Source organism: Emys orbicularis, chromosome 3, assembly GCF_028017835.1.
Source record: "Emys orbicularis isolate rEmyOrb1 chromosome 3, rEmyOrb1.hap1, whole genome shotgun sequence".
Taxonomy (NCBI): domain Eukaryota; kingdom Metazoa; phylum Chordata; order Testudines; family Emydidae; genus Emys; species Emys orbicularis.
The window spans coordinates 217,582,241-217,601,848 of NC_088685.1; the positions used below are offsets into that span (position 1 = coordinate 217,582,241).

Consider the following 19,608-nt stretch of genomic DNA (forward strand, 5'->3'; position numbering starts at 1 on the left):
AGTTTCTCCGCAATGACTTTATCATCTTTAAGCGCTCCTTTTGTATTTTCATCGTCAAGGGGCCCCACTGGTTGTTTAGCAGGCTTCCTGCTTCTGATGTACTTAAAAAACATTTTGTTATTACCTTTGGAGTTTTTGGCTAGCCGTTCTTCAAACTCCTCTTTGGCTTTTCTTATTACACTCTTGCACTTAAGTTGGCAGTGTTTGTGCTCCTTTCTATTTGCCTCACTAGGATTTGACTTCCACTTTTTAAAGGAAGTCTTTTTATCTCTCACTGCTTCTTTTACATGGTTGTTAAGCCACGGTGGCTCTTTTTTAGTTCTTTTACTGTTTTTCTTAATTTGGGGTATACATTGAAGTTGAGCCTCTATTATGGTGTCTTTAAAAAGGGCCCACGCAACTTGCAGGGATTTCACTTTAGTCACTGTACCTTTTAACTTTTGTCTAACTAACCCCCTCATTTTTGTATAGTTTCCCCTTTTGAAATTAAAGACCACAGTGTTGGGCAGTTGAGGTGTTCTTCCCACCACAGGGATGTTGAATGCTATTGTATTATGGTCACTATTTCCAAGCGGTCCCGCTATAGTTACCTCTTGGACCAGCTCCTGCGCTCCACTCAGGATTAAATCTAGAGTCGCCTCTCCCCTTGTGGGTTCCCGTACCAGCTGCTCCATGAAGCAGTCATTTAAAGTATCGAGAAATTTTATCTCTGCATTTCGTCCTGAAGTGAAATGCTCTCTAATTGATTGCCTCCCACACATGCCCCTCCTGGAATGGGGCAACCTCTCAGATCTACTGTAGCACTAGCTCTCTCACTTTCCCTAACCCAAACTCATTCAAAGGGGCAGGAGGGGGGACAGCTGTGAGCAGTCCTCTTTCCTCAACCCCCAAAGCCTTTGAAGGAGCAGTTACAGAAATCTCCCCCCCCCCCCTCCCCAGGGTGAGCTTGTGTGAAAAACTCATGTCCCCAAAAACTGTCTCCTTGGACTAGAAAATGTTCCTCATTCCATCACTAGTGTTCCCCACCCCCCCAATGAAAATTGTTTCTCTTCCATTTAAACAGGAAGTAGTCCTCCTCCCATAACCACATTTATCCCCAGCCTTTAAGTGCCCTAGAGTCCATCAACAGTAACCTGTCTGAACATAAAATGCCCCAAGTCCCGTCAAGGGTGTATCCCATGAAAAACAAGCAACACCCCAAAACCACTGTATACTGTCCCCCACAGAAACAAGAAATATCCCACATACCAATCAGTGACCCCCAGTGACATTCCCCAGGGTAGAACCTGATCCACTCAACTCTGCTTTGCTAGTGAAAAGCAGCCTCTCCGCACTCTGCTCAAACACACACATAAACATGTACAGTCACTCCCAGCAAAGTTACACAAATGAGCTCTCGGCTGCTCAAGAACAATGTACAGGGTGACATACACACATTTTCAGTCCTGGCTTTCCACCCCAGAAATGTGCATCTTTAAATTTCAAGCACACTACTGCACAGAACAAGCTCATTATTAGTCCATCACATCATCAAAGGAAATGATTATGCCCAAGCCTTTGTTAACCTAAGTACAGATTCCCCAAATACATCAACCACAACACACTGCTTCAACACAACACAATGCAATAAGCTGATTAACTAGGAAAATATGACTTACGAGGATAAAATCACAAACCAATTCTGATTTTTATGGCATTACACATTTTATTTCTTTTGTAACCAATTCCTAAACATCACCAAGCTAAATACCATTTCAAAGCCAAAAGATTTCTCACCCAACAGCAGGGAGCTGTGCAATGGAAGAGGAAGGGCAGCCCTATCAAACAGTCTGGGCTTCTCACCTGTAGAAGTAGGAATTCAAGTGAATTCACATTGGGGAAGGGGCTGAGGGTGAGTCATTTCTGTAGGGGGAGGGCGTCCTTCAGCTCTGCCCATTTCAGAATAATTAGCAGCCTGTGGAGCAGAGAGTCAGAACTGGGGTACCAGGGGCTGCTGGGGATCAGGACTCTGGGGTACCAGCAAAGCTTGGGAGGGAGGAACAGAGTTCTCTGGAATAATGGGGATGCTGCAGGTCAGGGCTGATGGGCAGCTGATGCAGCCCTTGTCTGCTGTGTGCCTGGCTCTCCGCTCAGCCTCACAGTCTTACTGAGGACTAACATTCACCCCCGCAAATGTGTGCGCTATCTTGCTCTCTCTCGCACACGTGCGCTGGCCCCTTTCTTTCTGCCCACAAGTTTCCTGCAAGAAGACAAGGGCTCCTGACAAGCTCTAAACACAAGAAATGCTGTTGCACGGGACACCAGGGCCTGTTTGTTGAAGATGTCACCTAAGTAGAACAAACAAAAGAATGCCTCCGCTCTGGAGAATTCCCCAGGACCCGGATAAATCCCCCATCCAGAAACTGTGCCAGGAGGGGCTCAGTGCCTGCAGGCTGCACTGACTGGGGGACCGTACAGGAGACATCTTAAAATGTATCTTGTGACTTGGTTGCTTTTTAAAAGCACAAGCGATCCCTGACACCGGTGCTGAGTTTACACCCATAAACCACTGACACCACAGCAATAAATGTACAAGTGGAGGGGAGTCTAAGACAGAAACCATCTGTGGTGCATTCAGAACATCCACCAATGCTCAAGAAATACACTAATCCATCGTAAAAACAACTGATTCGCTTTAATACGCAGGGCAGTGGGCTTCTGCTATCACTGCTAAGAGGTGCCTTTAGATTATGAGCATCAGGAATGCATAGGGCCAGATGAGCAAGAGGCAATAAATGCAAAATGCTAGACAAACATTATGTCCCCTTCCTCGGGATGGTCCATGCAGAGGATAACAGCCCACTATTCCTATCTGCTAACAGTTACTTGTTTAGGTCGAGTGGCAGGGACTTGTGCCCTGGGTTTGACTCTAGTGGGGCAGGTTGTTAAATAAACAAGGGGTGACAGCTAGGAGTGTGAGAAGGCTCCTAGGCTTTCCCACCTGCATTTCCATTTGACCCATTAGCTCATGTAGCTGAGGGGCCCCCAGGTGCTTTCTGACCCCTTGAGCACTGAGCTGAAAGTTTCCCAGCTCCCTCCTACGGCAAGCCCAGTGTGCCCGTTTACCACATCCGGTGCCAGGCTGCTAGGCAGCCCAAGGCGGCTCTGCTAGCTGGGGGTGCATATTGGGGGTGGGGGGCCAGGGTGTTTTCATGCATGCCCTCCAGGGGTGCATGCAGTCTCTTCTGAGCAGAAAAGTTAATTCCTCACTGCCAAGCACCTGCCCAATCACCCACGCTCCCTTGTGTCCTACTTACCGGCTGTCCGGACCCAGGGCTGGCGCAGAAGATGGTGTACTTCTGGATGATCCCGTTCGGCTTAGCTGGGGGAAGCCAGGACACGACCATGCTGCTGGCAGAAGACGGGAAGGCTTTTATCCCGGTGGGGGAGCCTGGAACTGAGCAAGAGACAATTCATTTTAGACCCAGCAGCTTCAGCAAAACCAGCTAGATCCACCACGACCTCCCGAGCAGGACGCTGATTCCTCCTCCCCATGAGGGGAAAGGCCAGACCACTCTTCCTGCATGCCCAGTGTCCGCAGGCATTCACATCATTTGAGGTCTTGTTCTAAGAGGAATTCCTTATAACCAGGAATGCCACAATTCTAGCAGGCGTCAATGCTGTGGAAGGACTGGCTCTGGATCCTGCTCTGGCTTGGTGTTGGATGCAGATGCTATATTGGCACAGGACCACTTTGGCTGCACAAAATGGAGGAAAGCTATTCTGGAGGCTGCATGTAGGGTACCTCCACTGCCGCAGGGCTGAGCCTTTCACCCTCCCATGCCAGGGAGGGAAGATGCTGAGTCAGCCAGAGGGGCAAAGGAAACAAGTCCAGTGGTGGACAATCTGTCCTACCTTTCATTTTGGGTTCAGCGCTTGGCTGGGGAAGTGGGAAGCACCTGGGCTGGGGCTTTCACAGAACCATAGGAATGTGGGGCTGGAAGGGACCTTGATAGGTCATCTAGTCCTTCCCCTGCTGTCACGGAGTCCCCGGGCGATGCTCTGGAACTGCTCCCCACAAAGTCAGTCAGGACTTTGGGGAGCCTCCTCTCCCTTGGAGCAGACTGTCTTCTGGGCAAGAAGCTCACACGGCTTCACCTCCTGGGTCTGACCTTGGAGCATTCAGCATATGCAACCTCCGTGCGCTTCCCACAGCGAGTCCGCCCAGGCAGGGTCCTGGGGAAGCCAGAGGGTCCTGCACGCACCCCCAACTTCACAGTCAGACGTGACTCTCAGCCAGCCAGTAAAACAGAGGTTTATTCGATGACAGGAACATGGTCTAAAACAGAGCTTGTAGGTACAGAGAACAGGATCCCTCAGCCGGGTCCATTCTGGGGCCCAGCAAGACAGAAAACCCTGTCTGCCCTCACTTCCCGTCCCCAGCCAGCTCCAAACTGAAAGCCCTTCCAGACCCTCCTTTCTGGCCTTTGTCCCTTTCCCGGGCCAGGAGGTCACCTGATCTCTCTGTTTACATTTAGCTATTCCTTTGCAGGCGGGAAGGGACCCAGCCATTTGTTGCCAGGATACAAAGTGTCGGCCATTTATGCACATTGGAGACTTAAGAAATGCATAGGGGAAACTGAGGCACTCACACAGTATTCAGAGGAAACATTAAGAACAGTCCCACTTCGTCACACGTGCGCTGAGGCAGGACCAAGGAAACCCAGACCATCCCCGACAGGTGCTTGTCTGACCTGTTCTTAAAAACCTCCAATGATTGGGATTCCACAACCTCCCTTGGGAGCCAGCTCCAGAGCTTAACTAGCCTTAGAGTTAGAAAAGTTTTCCTAATATCTTACCTATATCTCCCTTGCTGCAGATTAAGCCCATTATTTCTTGCTCTGCCTTCAGTGGACATGAAGAACAATTGATCACTGCCCTCTTTATTACAGCCCTTAACACGTTCGAAGACTGTAATCATGGCCCAACTCAGGCTTCTTTGCTCAAGTCTAAACATGCCCAGTTTTTTTAACCTTTCCTCACAGGTCAGGTTTTCTAAACATTTTATCATCTTTGTTGCTCTCCTCTCCTTCATGCCAGTGTTCAGCCCAGACCAAGACTCAAGCCCTTAAACGGTAGGTGTGGTTCAAACACATCATTACTGCTGGTGCCCTCCCGCAGCACAAGAGCACAAGTGGCATCAGGGCTGTGATGCCCGACAGTTTTGCCGTCTAACATTGTGGGGATTCTAAGGCCTCATGTTAAAAATTTCCACAGGGGTCATTCTGAGGCGGAATCACTGCCGCCCACAACGCACAATCATGCTACGTCTTCTCTTGTGCTCATTTCTACCACACTGCGCAGTTGAAATACCCCTGAAATACAGGCTGTACATTGTGGCCCCACAAAGTCCTCCCTCCCACCCCGGCACCATGCAGTGCAAGGACTCTGCCTAACGCCTGTCATACCAGGATCTCAAAGCACTTTCTAAACATCATCTAGTCCCCCTCACACACTGGTAATGCTAAATGCTTATCCTGGTTTGCAGAGGGGCGGATAGGACACAGAGTGAGCCAGCAGCAGAGCCCAAGAATCCTAGCTGCTGGCTTCCAGCTGGAGTCACTAGACCATGCTGCCCCATGGCCAGGAGCAGGGACAGCAGAGGCTGCCCACTCCTGCGTCCCTCCCTCCAGCCTTTTGTCCGCAGGATTGAGGGTCTACTCATGTGCAGGCATCAGCCTGTTAGGAGACCACATCTAACAGCGTAGCCACATCTAACTGAAGGCAGCACCTGCCTCTTGCCAAGCCGGACGCAGGAGGGTTAATTCCAGTTCACACTCAGACATTAAAAGCCAATCACAGCTTCTAAATATGTCTCCTTAATCCACTAACATGCCCGACTGGCTTATCCTTACACTACCCTAATGTGCCTTCCCAGCATCTGGTGCTTTCCAAAGACAGGCAGCTGAGGGGCTCAGGGCCATGTCTCCTATTCCCAGCCCAAGGACAGCACAGAGCCAGGAAAACACTCAAACTCATTAATGGAATTAAAGTAGGCCAGGGGTGAAATAAACACTTTTTAAAAAAGCTCTGGTTATTTAAATGTTTACACTAAGTGCTGATGGGTTTGGCAGCAGGGGGCTGGGCTTGGGTTATTTTTACTGCACTGACTGTTTCTTCTGCTTCCAAATCTCCTCCACAACCCAAAGCACAGATCTCTCCAGACCGCACCCAACTGCCCTGGGGGGTGGGGGACGACTGGCACAAGCAGGTAGGGAAATGAGCTGGAAAAATAATGATCCAACCTCTGCACCCCGCTCTTCCTAAAGACCTAAATATCCATCTCTGTGGCCCTGGGAATTCACACTCTGCTCACTCCCGTGGTGTCTGAGCACACCCCAGACTGGCTGACATTGAGGATGATCCTGCTGCACAGCCAGCACCCCCAGCCCCCTTGCAAGGATGCTGTCTTGGGCGATAGCTCCATACAGGGAGTTCCCAGAGCGTGCAAGCTGATCATCTCATTCTGCTCCCAGAGCCCTGGTGCAGAGGGGCAGCTCTGCTGCACTGTGCTGGGGTTGATGCCAACAAGGGCACGTGCAGCCCCAGCACAAACAGAAGGCAGAAACTTTGGACCCAAGAGACGTTCGTCCCTGGCTGGGATTGATCCTCTTCTGGGCCTGGGAACTTCAAAGAACCATCGCAATGGCCCCATCTCCCGAGAGACAGGAGCTCCCCCCACAAACTCCCTAACTCCCCATGCCCCTTGGTGTGGAGGCTGTTGGCACCCGTCCTACCCCCAACCCCCGGCTGCGCGGGGCTAACCGTAGTTCTATCCTAGAACAGCAGCGCTTGGCCCTGCTATAGCCCCTTGCACCTGACCCCCACAGCAAGTGGATCATTTTCTCCCCATATAACACAGGAGGAAACTGAGGCCCAGAGAGACGAGATCTGCTGGATGCTCACAGCGAGTAAGCTGGGAACAGAAGTTGGGAGTCCTACATACAACTCCTGGTTCTGCTCTGGAACCACTGTCCCTCTCCCGTATTGTCAGCACAAAGGGGTCGGTTACCTCGCGTTGGTAACAGGCTCGATGCTGAGGTTATTCTGGAAATTTCCAGCCCCTAATTATTCTCCAGCCCCTGCTCATCCACCAGGAGCAGATGCCTGGTCCCCTCCTTGCCACAGCTGAAGGCTGGTTGCTACGTGGAACCAAGCCCACAAGAAAGCCCTTGACAGAGAGCTCATAGAATCATAGAATCATAGAATATCAGGGTTGGAAGGGACCTCAGGAGGTCATCTAGTCCAACCCCCTGCTCAAAGCAGTACCAATTCCCAACTAAATCATCCCAGCCAGGGCTTTGTCAAGCCGGGCCTTAAAAACCTCCAAGGAAGGAGACTCCACCACCTCCCTAGGTAACGCATTCCAGTGCTTCACCACCCTCCTAGTGAAATAGTGTTTCCTAATATCCAACCTAGACCTCCCCCACTGCAACTTGAGACCATTGCTCCTTGTTCTGTCATCTGCCACCATTGAGAACAGCCGAGTTCCATCCTCTTTGGAACCCCCCTTCAGGTAGTTGAAGGCTGCTATCAAATCCCCCCTCATTCTTCTCTTCTGGAACAATCCCAGTTCCCTCAGCCTCTCCTCATAAGTCATGCGCTCCAGACCCCTAATCATTTTTGTTGCCCTCCGCTGGACTCTTTCCAATTTTTCCACATCCTTCTTGTAGTGTGGGGCCCAAAACTGGACACAGTACTCCAGATGAGGCCTCACCAATGTCGAATAAAGGGGAACGATCACGTCCCTCGATCTGCTGGCAATGCCCCTACTTATACAGCCCAAAATGCCATTAGCCTTCTTGGCAACGAGAGCACACTGTTGACTCATATCCAGCTTCTCGTCCACTGTGACCCCTAGGTCCTTTTCTGCAGAACTGCTACCTAGCCACTCGGTCCCTAGTCTGTAGCAGTGCATAGGATTCTTCCGTCCTAGGTGCAGGACTCTGCATTTGTCCTTGTTGAACCTCATCAGGTTTCTTTTGGCCCAATCCTCTAATTTGTCTAGGTCCCTCTGTATCCGATCCCTACCCTCTAGTGTATCTACCACGCCTCCTAGTTTAGTGTCATCGTCAAACTTGCTGAGAGTGCAGTCCACACCATCCTCCAGATCATTAATAAAGATATTAAACAAAACCGGCCCCAGGACCGACCCTTGGGGCACTCCGCTTGAAACTGGCTGCCAACTAGACATGGAGCCATTGATCACTACCCGTTGAGCCCGACGATCTAGCCAGCTTTCTATCCACCTTACAGTCCATTCATCCAGCCCATACTTCTTTAACTTGCTGACAAGAATACTGTGGGAGACTGTATCAAAAGCTTTGCTAAAGTCAAGGAATAACACATCCACTGCTTTCCCCTCATCCACAGAGCCAGTTATCTCATCATAGAAGGCAATTAGGTTAGTCAGGCACGACTTCCCCTTGGTGAATCCATGCTGACTGTTCCTGATCACTTTCCTCTCCTCTAAGTGTTTCATAATTTATTCCTTAAGGACCTGCTCCATGATTTTTCCAGGGACTGAGGTGAGGCTGACTGGCCTGTAGTTCCCCAGATCCTCCTTCTTCCCTTTTTTAAAGATGGGCACTACATTAGCCTTTTTCCAGTCATCCGGGACCTCCCCCGATCGCCATGAGTTTTCAAAAATAACGGCTAATGGCTCTGCAATCTCATCCGCCAACTCCTTTAGCACCCTCGGATGCAGCGCATCCGGCCCCATGGACTTGTGCACGTCCAGTTTTTCTAAATAGTCCCGAACCACTTCTTTCTCCACAGAGGGCTCATGTCAGCACTCCCCCCTGCCAAGCAGTGAGGATGAAGTGGTGTCAGTCTGTGTCCTCCTAGTTCTTGGGGCTCACCCTTCCCTGCAAACCTTCCCTCCCCAGAGGCACTTGCTATCACCATCTCCCTCTGCCTCACACCCCTGGCTGGCAAAGCTCTCCCATGTTAATGCTGGAGACAGTGATTCCTGGTGCCTGGCTCTCTGGCTCCTATCCCATTTCCAAAGCTCCTTCTCTTCTCCCCGTGCCATCTCCTCGCCTGGTTCTTATAACTCAAGGGTCCCTCTGCAGCGGGAAGCCCACATGGCTCATAAGCCTGTCTCCTTTACGCCTCAGCTTCCTCAAACACCCCCCAGCGCAGGGGCCATCTCTTGATGCAGGACTGCATGGTGCCACACGTTCTCACAGCACTGGATCACACCCTGATCCCCCCACATGACTCGCACACACCTCCTGAGAGCAGGGACAAACCAAAGGCCCCTGGAAAAGAGACAACTAAGGGGGGATATGACAGAGGTCTATAAAATCATGCCAGGTGTTATTTACTCCTTCTCATAACACAAGAACTAGGGGTCACCAAATGAAATTAATAGGCAGCAGGTTTAAAACAAACACAAGGAAGTATTTTTTCACACAACGCACAGTCAGCCTGTGGAACTCCTTGCCAGGGGATGTTGTGAAGGCCAAGACTATAACAGGGTTCAAAAAAGAGCTAGATAAATTCATGGAGGATAGGTACATCAATGGCTATTAGCCACGATGGGCAGGGATGTCCCTAGCCTCTGTTTGCCAGAAGCTTTGAACAGGCAACAGGGGATGGATCACTTGATGATTCCCTGTTCTGTTCATTCCCTCAGGGGCACCTGGCATTGGCCACTGTCAGCAGACAGGATACTGGGCTAGATGGACCTTTGGTCTGACCCAGTATGGCCGTTCTTATATTCATGGTCCCTGCCCAGAAGTTCGGGCAGCCCAGCAGCCCGAGCACAGCTGCAGATAGCCATGCCCAGCACACAGCAGTGTGCCCCTGACCCGTCTTTGGGAGACTCGCACCCTGCTCTGCCATTGCCTGAATGTGCTTGCAGGGCAGACAATGCATTGCCTCTGCCCTGGTGCAATCTAGCCTAGCTGGGTCCTCCTCCTTCGAGGGGAAGGAGGACCGGTCATCAGGCTGAGCAGGGCTGACTTTGTCAGCTCCTTGCAGTTAGATGACTTGATTAATGAGCACTAGGTCATCATAATAAGTAGAAAAGCATATGCTTGTCCAAAAAGCCCCTGACAGATTGCAGCCTGCAGTGGTCTAAAGATGTACAGAGCAACTTGGCACCACATCAGCCAGTAAACCGATTGCCCACTGAGCTGAAAATACAGACGTATCAACTGCAAAATGGAACATGCAAAAACAGCAACAAAAGTCTGGTTTTTGATCAATACAACACTGGCAACTGCACTGCCAAGGTCACCCAGCGTCCCTGGTCTTACCCCACTGGGCCCAGAGCTGCAACTCCTCCTGTATTTTTATAGCACCTTTTATCCCCAAATGCGTTCCAACCCTACGCAAAGAACACCGCTGAAATGCAGCCACATCTGGGGGTCAGGGTGACAGCTGACTGGCTAAGTAGCAGATTGTAGAACAGGGAAGGCTGGGAGAAGGGATATTTCTCTAAGGACTTCCAAGGAAAACCCCATCCTCTTGCAGAAAAAAACATCTCTGGCAGGTCCTGCTGCTCTAAGGACTTACCTGGAAGCCCCACACAGAATACTGTACGGTGTATGGAGCTCAGCTTCTCCAGCTATCTGCCGCCAATAGCAGGCTCACTGGAAATAGCTACAACAGGGAGCTTAGAGGCCATAATAAAGTGAAGGGCTGGGCCCATGCTGTCATTTATCAAAGAGTCCTGGAGAGTTCACACCAGGTGGTCCAGTCCCCACAGCCATCCCCTCCTGCATTCCATGGCTCTCAGCATGGCAGTGAGGATCATATGCATACAAAAGAGCCAGGCCTGGGCAAAGCAGCTAACTTTGGCAGGGCCGCCCAGAAGATTCAGGGGGCCTGGGGTCTTAGGCGGCGGGGGGCCCCTGCCGCCGAATTGCCGCCGAAGACCCGGCACTTCGGCATCGGGTCCCAGGGCGGAAGGACCCCCCGCCGCGGGTCTTCAGGGCACTTCGGCGGCGGGTCCCGGAGTGGAAGAAGCTTCGGGGGCCCGGGCCCCACAAGAGTTTTCCGGGGGCCCCGGAGCGAGTGAAGGACCCCGCTCCAGGGGCCCCGAAAAACTCTCGTGGGGGCCCCTGCAGGGCCCGGGGCCTGGGGCAAATTGCCCCACTTGCCCCCCCCCCCCCCCCCCGGGCAGCCCTGAACTTTGGGCCCATTCCTGCTCCAGCTAGACTCAGCAGCAAAGCTCCAATTGGTTTCAATGGCAGCAGGATCAGACCCGGTGGATTCACCCCCGCCCCCACCCAACCCTCCAGGAACAGCCTTTCTCCGCTGACATTCCTTAGCCAAAATCCGCTCCTGCCCATGTTTTTAGACTAGAAATGTCTCCTACAACAGCACTTTAATGTACACTAATGTAGGAAACTGCACTGCCTGGCTTCCTACCCCTCAGTCATCTAGGCCCTAACATTCAGAGCTGAGCTACATTTCCAAATATATTGATTTCAGTTACAACATAGAATGCAAAGTGTACAGTGCTCACTTTATATTACTTTTGATTACAAATATTTGCATTGTAAACAGATAAAAGAGATGTTGGGCGGAAAAATCACTAAGGGGGCTGGCGCTGACTGGGCAGGATGTGTTGGGAGGGAAATCCCAGAGGTAGGTTTTGCTGATTGGGCAGGAGGTGGTGGGCGGGGAAATCACTGAGGCACCTTGCACTGATTGGGTAGGAGGCGCAGGGCGGGAAAAGTCACTGAGGTAGTTGGCGCTGACTGGGCAGAAGATGTTGGGAGGGAAAGTCCAGAGGTGGGTCGTGCTGACTGGGTGGGAGGTGTTGGGCTAGAAAATCACTGAGGGGGCTGGTGCTGACTAGGTAGGAAGCGCTGGGCGGGAAAGCCCTGAGGTGGGTTTTGCTGATTGGGCAGGAGGTGCTGGGCAGGAAAATCACTGAGGCAGCTCGCGCTGACAGGGTAGGAGGCGCAGGGCGGGAAAAGTCACTGAGGGGATTGGCGCTGACTGGGTAGGAGGTGTTGGGAGGGAAAGCCCAGAGGTGGGTTTCGCTGACTGGGTGGGAGGTGTTGGGCTAGAAAATCCCTGAGGGGGCTGGTGCTGACTAGGTAGGAAGCGCTGGGCGGGAAAGCCCTGAGGTGGGTTTTGCTGATTGGGCAGGAGGTGCTGGGCAGGAAAATCACTGAGGCAGCTCGCGCTGACAGGGTAGGAGGCGCAGGGCGGGAAAAGTCACTGAGGGGGTTGGTGCTGACTGGGTAGGAGGAGTTGGGAGGGAAAGCCCAGAGGTGGGTTGCGCAGACTGAGTAAGAGGTGTTGGTTGGGAAGATCACTAAGGCAGCTCGCGCTGACTGGATAGTAGGCGCTGGGCAGGAAAGGTCACTGAGACGGCTGGTGCTGATTCGGTAGGTGGTGCTGGGCGGGAAAAGTCACTGAGGGGGCTGGTGCTGACTGGGCAGGAGGCTCTGAGTGGGAAAATCACTGAGGTGGCTCTTGCTGACTGGGTAGGAGGTGTTGGGAGGGAAAGTCCAGAGGTGAGTTTCGCTGACTGGGTGGGAGGTGTTGGGCTGGAAAATCACTGAGGGGGCTGGCACTGACTAGGTAGGAGGTGCTGAGCGGGAAAATCACTGAGGCGGCTGGCCCGGACTGGCTAGGAGGAGTTGGGAGGGAAAGCCCAGAGATGGGTTGCGAAGCCTGGGTAAGAGGTGTTGGATGTGAAAATCACTGAGGCAGCTCGCGCTGACTGGGTAGTAGGTGCTGGGCAGGAAAGGTCACTGAGGGGGCTGGCGCTGACTGGGTAGGAGGTGTTGGGAGGGAAAGCCCAGAGATGGGTTGCTCTGATTGATCACAAGCCGCGGGGCAGGAAAACCACTGAGGTAGCTCGCGCTGACAGGGTAGGAGGCGCAGGGCGGGAAAAGTCACTGAGGGGGTTGGTGCTGACTGGGTAGGAGGAGTTGGGAGGGGAAGTCCAGAGGTGAGTTTCGCTGACTGGGTGGGCGGTGTTGGGCTGGAAAATCACTGAGGGGGCTGGCACTGACTAGGTAGGAGGTGCTGAGCGGGAAAAGTCACTGGAGGTGACTGGCGCTGACAGGGTAGGAGGCGCTGGGCGGGAAAGCCCTGAGGTGGGTTTTGCTGATTGTGCAGAAGGTGCTGGGCAGGAAAATCACTGAAGGTGACTTGCGCTGACAGTGTAGGAGGTGCTGGGCGGGAAAAGTCACTGGAGGTGACTGGTGCTGACAGGGTAGGAGGCGCTGGGTGGGAAAATCACTGAGGCGGCTGGCCCTGACTGGCTAGGAGGAATTGGGAGGGAAAGCCCAGAGGTGGGTTGCGCAGCCTGGGTAAGAGGTGTTGGGTGTGAAAATCACTGAGGCAGCTCGCGCTGACTGAGTAGTAGGCGTTGGGCAGGAAAGGTCACTGAGGCGGCTCGCGCTGACTGGGTAGGAGGTGTTGGGAGGGAAAGCCCAGAGATGGGTTGCTCTGATTGATCACGAGCCGCGGGGCAGGAAAATCACTGAGGCAGCTCACGCTGATTCGGTAGGAGGTGCTGGGCGGGAAAAGTCACTGAGGGGGGGCTGGCAGTGATTGGGCAGGAGGCTCTGAGTGGGAAAATCACTGAGGTGGCTCTTGCTGACTGGGTAGGAGGAGTTAGGAGGGAAAGCCCAGAGGTTGGTTTTGCTGACTGGGTGGGAGGTGTTGGGCTGGAAAATCACTGAGGGGGTTGGCGCTGACTAGGTAGGAAGCGCTGGGCGGGAAAGCCCTGAGGTGGTTTTGCTAATTGGGCAGGAGGTTCTGGGCAGGAAAATCACTGAGGCAGCTCGCACTGACAGGGTAGGAGGCACAGGGCGGGAAAAGTCACTGAGGGGGTTGGCGCTGGCTGGGTTAGAGGAGTTGGGAGGGAAGATCACTAAGGCAGCTCGCGCTGACTGTGTAGTAGGCACCGGGCAGAAAAGGTCACTGAGACGGCTGGTGCTGATTCGGTAGGTGGTGCTGGGCGGGAAAAGTCACTGAGGGGGCTGGCGCTGACTGGGCAGGAGGCTCTGAGTGGGAAAATCACTAAGGTGGCTCTTGCTGACTGGGTGGGAGGTGTTGGGCTGGAAAATCACTGAGGGGGCTGCCACTGACTAGGTAGGAGGTGCTGAGCGGGAAAAGTCACTGGAGGTGACTGGCACTGACAGGGTAGGAGGCGCTGGGCGGGAAAGCCCTGAAGTGGGTTTTGCTGATTGGGCAGGAGCTGCTGGGCAGGAAAATCACTGAGATAGCTCGCGCTGACAGGGTAGGAGGCGCAGGGCGGGAAAAGTCACTGAGGGGGTTGGCGCTGACTGGGTAGGAGAAGTTGTGACGGAAAGCCCAGAGGTGGGTTGCGCAGACTGAGTAAGAGGTGTTGGGTGGGAAGATCACTAAGGCGGCTCGCGCTCACTGGGTAGTAGGTGCTGGGCAGGAAAGGTCACTGAGGGGGTTGGTGCTGACTGGGTAGGAGGAGTTGGGAGGGAAAGTCCAGAGATGGGTTGCGCTGATTGATCAGGAGCTGCGGGGCAGGAAAACCACTGAGGCAGCTCGCGCTGACAGGGTAGGAGGCGCAGGGCGGGAAAAGTCACTGAGGGGGTTGGTGCTGACTGGGTAGGAGGAATTGGGAGGGAAAGTCCAGAGGTGAGTTTCGCTGACTGGGTGGGCAGTGTTGGGCAGGAAAATCACTGAAGGTGACTCGCGCTGACAGTGTAGGAGGTGCTGGGCGGGAAAAGTCACTGGAGGTGACTGGTGCTGACAGGGTAGGCGGCTCTGAGTGGGAAAAGCACTGAGGCGGCTGATGCTGACTAGGTAGGTGGTGCTGGGCGGGAAAAGTTACTGAGGGTGCTGGCGCTGACTAGGTAGGAGGCGCTGGATGGGAAAATCACTGAGGGGCTGGCACTGACTGGGCAGGAGGCGCTGAGTGGGAAAATCACTGAGGTGGCTCGTCCTGAGTGGGTAGGAGGTGTTGGGAGGGAAAGCCCAGAGGTGGGTTTTGCTGACTGGGTGGGAGGTGTTGGGCGGGAAAAGTCATGGAGGGGGTTGGCGCTGACTGGGTAGGCGGTGTTGGAAGGGAAGCCCAGAGGTGTGTTTTGCTGATTGGGCAGTAGATGCTGGGTCAAAAACCACGAAAGCCAACCATCCAGGACTGGGCAGGGGGTACTGGGCAGGTAACCCTGTAGATGATACCCTTACTGGAGAAGAGACATGGAAAGGAAAGGGGAACAGACTCTTCTACTGATATTACAAAAAGTACTGGGTAGGAAACTCCTAAAGCAACTTGTACTCACTAGACAAATGGCCCTAGGGGCAGGGCCGGCTCCAGGGTTTTTGCCGCCCCAAGCGGCGCAAAACAAAACAAAAAAAAAGCCGCGATCGGAATTGCGATCGCGATCTGCGGCGGCAATTCGGCGGGAGGTCCTTCGCTCCGAGCGGGAGTGAGGGACCGTCCGCCGAATTGCCGCCGAATAGCTGGACAAGCCACCCCTCTCCGGAGTGCCCGCCCCAAGCACCTGCTTGGCAAGCTGGTGCCTGGAGCCGGCCCTGCCTAGGGGGCAAATGTGTGTGCAGGCTTGAGCTTACCCGGAAAAAGATGCTAAGCAGGAAACCTCAAGCAGTTTGTGCTGACTAGGAAGAAGGTGCTGAGTTCTCGTGAAAGCTCTCCTAACTTCTGCAACATACAAGTGCTGAAAACTAGGAATTAGGGTAATTTCCATACAGGGAGATTACCTTGTAATCCTGCTGTCTAATGAGCCACACCTAAACTAGGGGAGCCTTTTTGTGCCTGTGGCTGAGAGATTGCCCCTCCCCCTCCCCCATGAGAAGGATTGAGGTTCTGTTTCTATTAGTCACAGTAAATTCCCTCAGAATGATTTCTACTTGGCTTTTTTGAGATTTGAAGTGAAATCTTAGTTGGGACCTATCCCGGTCAGATGGCACATGCTGTGGCGAAGGGGCGGCTGTAAGGGGATGGCGGAGGCCGTGGAAAATTTACCCCTTTTCTCAAAAAAGCCAAGAAATGGCCCAACCAAGCCAATTTGGTTTATGGGACCCACAAAATGCTTTATGGGTCCCTTCCATAGCTGAGGCTGAGCGACCCCCCTTTAAAAAGGGTTGAGGTCTCTGTGGGTTTGAGCTCCTTAGTACCTAGCCTTTAAAATGCCCCATGCCGTTGACTTCTCCCTGTCAGAAGGGTGCAGGTCTCCCCTTTCTAACTCCTCTTGGGCCGTTGGCACTCGCTGGGCAACGAGACCACCCACTTCTGAGGGAAGGGAGGTCTCTCCTTTACAGCGCTTTTCGCTCTGGCCCATTGGAACGCCCCTGGCTTAAGGACCACCCTGTAAGGAGGGTTTCGGTCTCCTTTGCCATGCAAATTAAGCCACAGGTCACTTTGACAAGCCCGGCAAAATGACCGCCCTGTAACCAGGGTGTAAGGTCTTATACCTCTCACGCTTAAGCTAGGGGAGCCTTTCTGTGCCTGTGGCTGAGCGACTCCCCCTGACCACACACCCCTTGAGAAGGGTTGAACTTCTGTTTCTCTTAGTCACAGTAAATTCCCACAGAATGATTTCTACTTGGCTTTTTTGAGATTTGAAGTGAAAGCTTACTTGGGACCTATCCCGGTCAGATGGAACATGGTGTGGCGAAGGGGCGGCTGTAAGGGGATGGCGGAGGCCGTGGAAAATTCGCCCCTTTTCTCAAAAAAGCCAAGAAATGGCCCAACCAAGCAAATGTCACAAAGTCTGGAAATGAACAGGTGAGGTGGGGGGCTCCTTTCAGACCCTCACTTCCGTGTAATCCTTCCTCAAGTCCTTTTGCCCTGCCCAATTTACACCGCTCTACCAACCACAACTTTCACCCTTTGTTTTCTTGTGCACAATAAAGAAAACTCTCGGACTGATGAGTGTCAACTGTAGGGATTCGGACAGCTCCGTTAGTTGTGTCCGAATTCCAGGCCTTGTGTCTCTTTGGTGATAAAGAGAGGAGATTCCTCGGGCTACGTTCGAAGAGATTCATGTGGCGGTCCTTTCTGAAATGTGTTGATGTTGAGATGTTGTAGGTAGATGCGGTGGTATTCAGAGCCGGCACGTGGGTGCACCTAACCCTACTAACAGGACCGCGTCACAAGTAAGAGAGGTCTTTTCTGGTAAAGGTAGGGGGCACAAAGTTGTCATTTTCTTGGTGGGGTAGGAGGTAAGTCGGGAAGGGTGTCGCTGAGGGACGGAGGATTGATTGGAAAGGGGACACTCAGCAGGATCCCTCCCTTACCTGTTCATTTCCAGATCTTTTCACATTGGGGACTCCGCCCGCCCGCCGCCTTGTGTAAAGGAGGAGTATTTTACTAAAGAAAGGGTGACCGCCCTGTAATCAGGGTTCAGGTCGCTTTCCCTTTTCTCCTCTCTGCATTGGCCCTCTTCACGCCAAGGTCCAAAGTGAGCTCCCTCTAACTAGGGGGTGGGTCTTTCCCTGCCTTTCACAAGGTAACACTGCCATTTGGAAGGTAGTTCTAGAAACCAGCCTCTTGAGAGGGTTCAGGGTTTGTCCTACTAGCTGTCCCGTGCCCTCCTCACTCACGCACTCAGCCAAGTCAAAGCCCGCGTCCTCTGCATCCACCTGGACCCGCGTTCTGCCGCAAGCTCTCCTGCGCTCTGAAAGAGATCGGTGCCGAAAAGTAGGTATTGGGGTCATTTCTGGCAGGGCCGTGTACCTTGCCAATGTAATCTGAATGTACACTGTACACGTGCTCTCTACTGAGCCACACCTAACCCGCTTCACCTCTCTCTTTCTAGCAACTCAAAGGACAAAATGGACAAGACGACACAAGCACCAAAGAAACTGCAGGAAAAGGGGGAAAAAAGCCACGGCCAAAGGCTGCACACACCGCACACACCGCACCCCTGTACCGTGGGCTCGGGTTCGACACTTCTCCGCACAGGCTTAATCCCCCTTCAGGTGCCCGGTAAAAGGACCTCCCTGTAAATAAGGATCAAGGTCCATTCCTTGCCAACCAAAATGCTTTATGGGTCCCTTCCATAGCTGAGGCTGAGCGACCCCCCTTTAAAAAGGGTTGAGGTCTCTGTGGGTTTGAGCTCCTTAGGACCTAGCCTTTAAAATGCCCCGTGCCGTTGACCTCTCCCTGTCAGAAGGGTGCAGGTCTCCCCTTTCTAATTCCTCTTGGGCCGTTGGCACTCGCTGGGCAACGAGACCACCCACTTCTGAGGGAAGGGAGGTCTCTCCTTTACAGCGCTTTTCGCTCTGGCCCATTGGAACGCCCCTGGCTTAAGGACCACCCTGTAAGGAGGGTTTCGGTCTCCTTTGCCATGCAAATTAAGCCACAGGTCACTTTGACAAGCCCGGCAAAATGACCGCCCTGTAACCAGGGTGTAAGGTCTTATACCTCTCACGCTTAAGCTAGGGGAGCCTTTCTGTGCCTGTGGCTGAGCGACTCCCCCTGACCACACACCCCTTGAGAAGGGTTGAACTTCTGTTTCTCTTAGTCACAGTAAATTCCCACAGAATGATTTCTACTTGGCTTTTTTGAGATTTGAAGTGAAAGCTTACTTGGGACCTATCCCGGTCAGATGGAACATGGTGTGGCGAAGGGGCGGCTGTAAGGGGATGGCGGAGGCCGTGGAAAATTCGCCCCTTTTCTCAAAAAAGCCAAGAAATGGCCCAACCAAGCAAATGTCACAAAGTCTGGAAATGAACAGGTGAGGTGGGGGGCTCCTTTCAGACCCTCACTTCCGTGTAATCCTTCCTCAAGTCCTTTTGCCCTGCCCAATTTACACCGCTCTACCAACCACAACTTTAACCCTTTGTTTTCTTGTGCACAATAAAGAAAACTCTCGGACTGATGAGTGTCAACTGTAGGGATTCGGACAGCTCCGTTAGTTGTGTCCGAATTCCAGGCCTTGTGTCTCTTTGGTGATAAAGAGAGGAGATTCCTCGGGCTACGTTCGAAGAGATTCATGTGGCGGTCCTTTCTGAAATGTGTTGATGTTGAGATGTTGTAGGTAGATGCGGTGGTATTCAGAGCCGGCACGTGGGTGCACCTAACCCTACTAACAGGACCGCGTCACAAGTAAGAGAGGTCTTTTCTGGTAAAGGTAGGGGGCACAAAGTTGTCATTTTCTTGGTGGGGTAGGAGGTAAATCGGGAAGGGTGTCGCTGAGGGATGGAGGATTGATTGGAAAGGGGACACTCAGCAGGATCCCTCCCTTACCTGTTCATTTCCAGATCTTTTCACATTGGGGACTCCCCCCCTGCCCCATTGTGTACAGGAGGAGTATTTTACTAAAGAAAGGGTGACTGCCCTGTAATCAGGGTTCAGGTCGCTTTCCCTTTTCTCCTCTCTGCATTGGCCCTCTTCACGCCAAGGTCCAAAGTGAGCTCCCTCTAACTAGGGGGTGGGTCTTTCCCTGCCTTTCACAAGGTAACACTGCCATTTGGAAGGTAGTTCTAGAAACCAGCCTCTTGAGAGGGTTCAGGGTTTGTCCTACTAGCTGTCCCGTGCCCTCCTCACTCACTCACGCACTCAGCCAAGTCAAAGCCCGCGTCCTCTGCATCTACCTGGACCCGCGTTCTGCCGCAAGCTCTCCTGCGCTCTGAAAGAGATCG

General features: G+C 52.9%; 1 long non-coding RNA gene across 2 annotated transcripts; it reads right to left on the reverse strand.

Moving 5' to 3' along the window:
* Positions 1 to 1,697: 1,697 nt before the first annotated feature.
* Positions 1,698 to 17,619, reverse strand: LOC135875487 (uncharacterized). 2 transcript variants are annotated; one of them, XR_010561276.1, is made up of 3 exons: positions 17,566 to 17,619; positions 3,297 to 3,436; positions 1,698 to 1,842 (listed from the first exon to the last, which is right to left on the reverse strand). It is a non-coding gene; the product is annotated as an uncharacterized LOC135875487 (long non-coding RNA). The 2 variants fall into 2 exon arrangements; XR_010561277.1 differs by having other exon boundaries at positions 17,570 to 17,615.
* Positions 17,620 to 19,608: the final 1,989 nt, after the last annotated feature.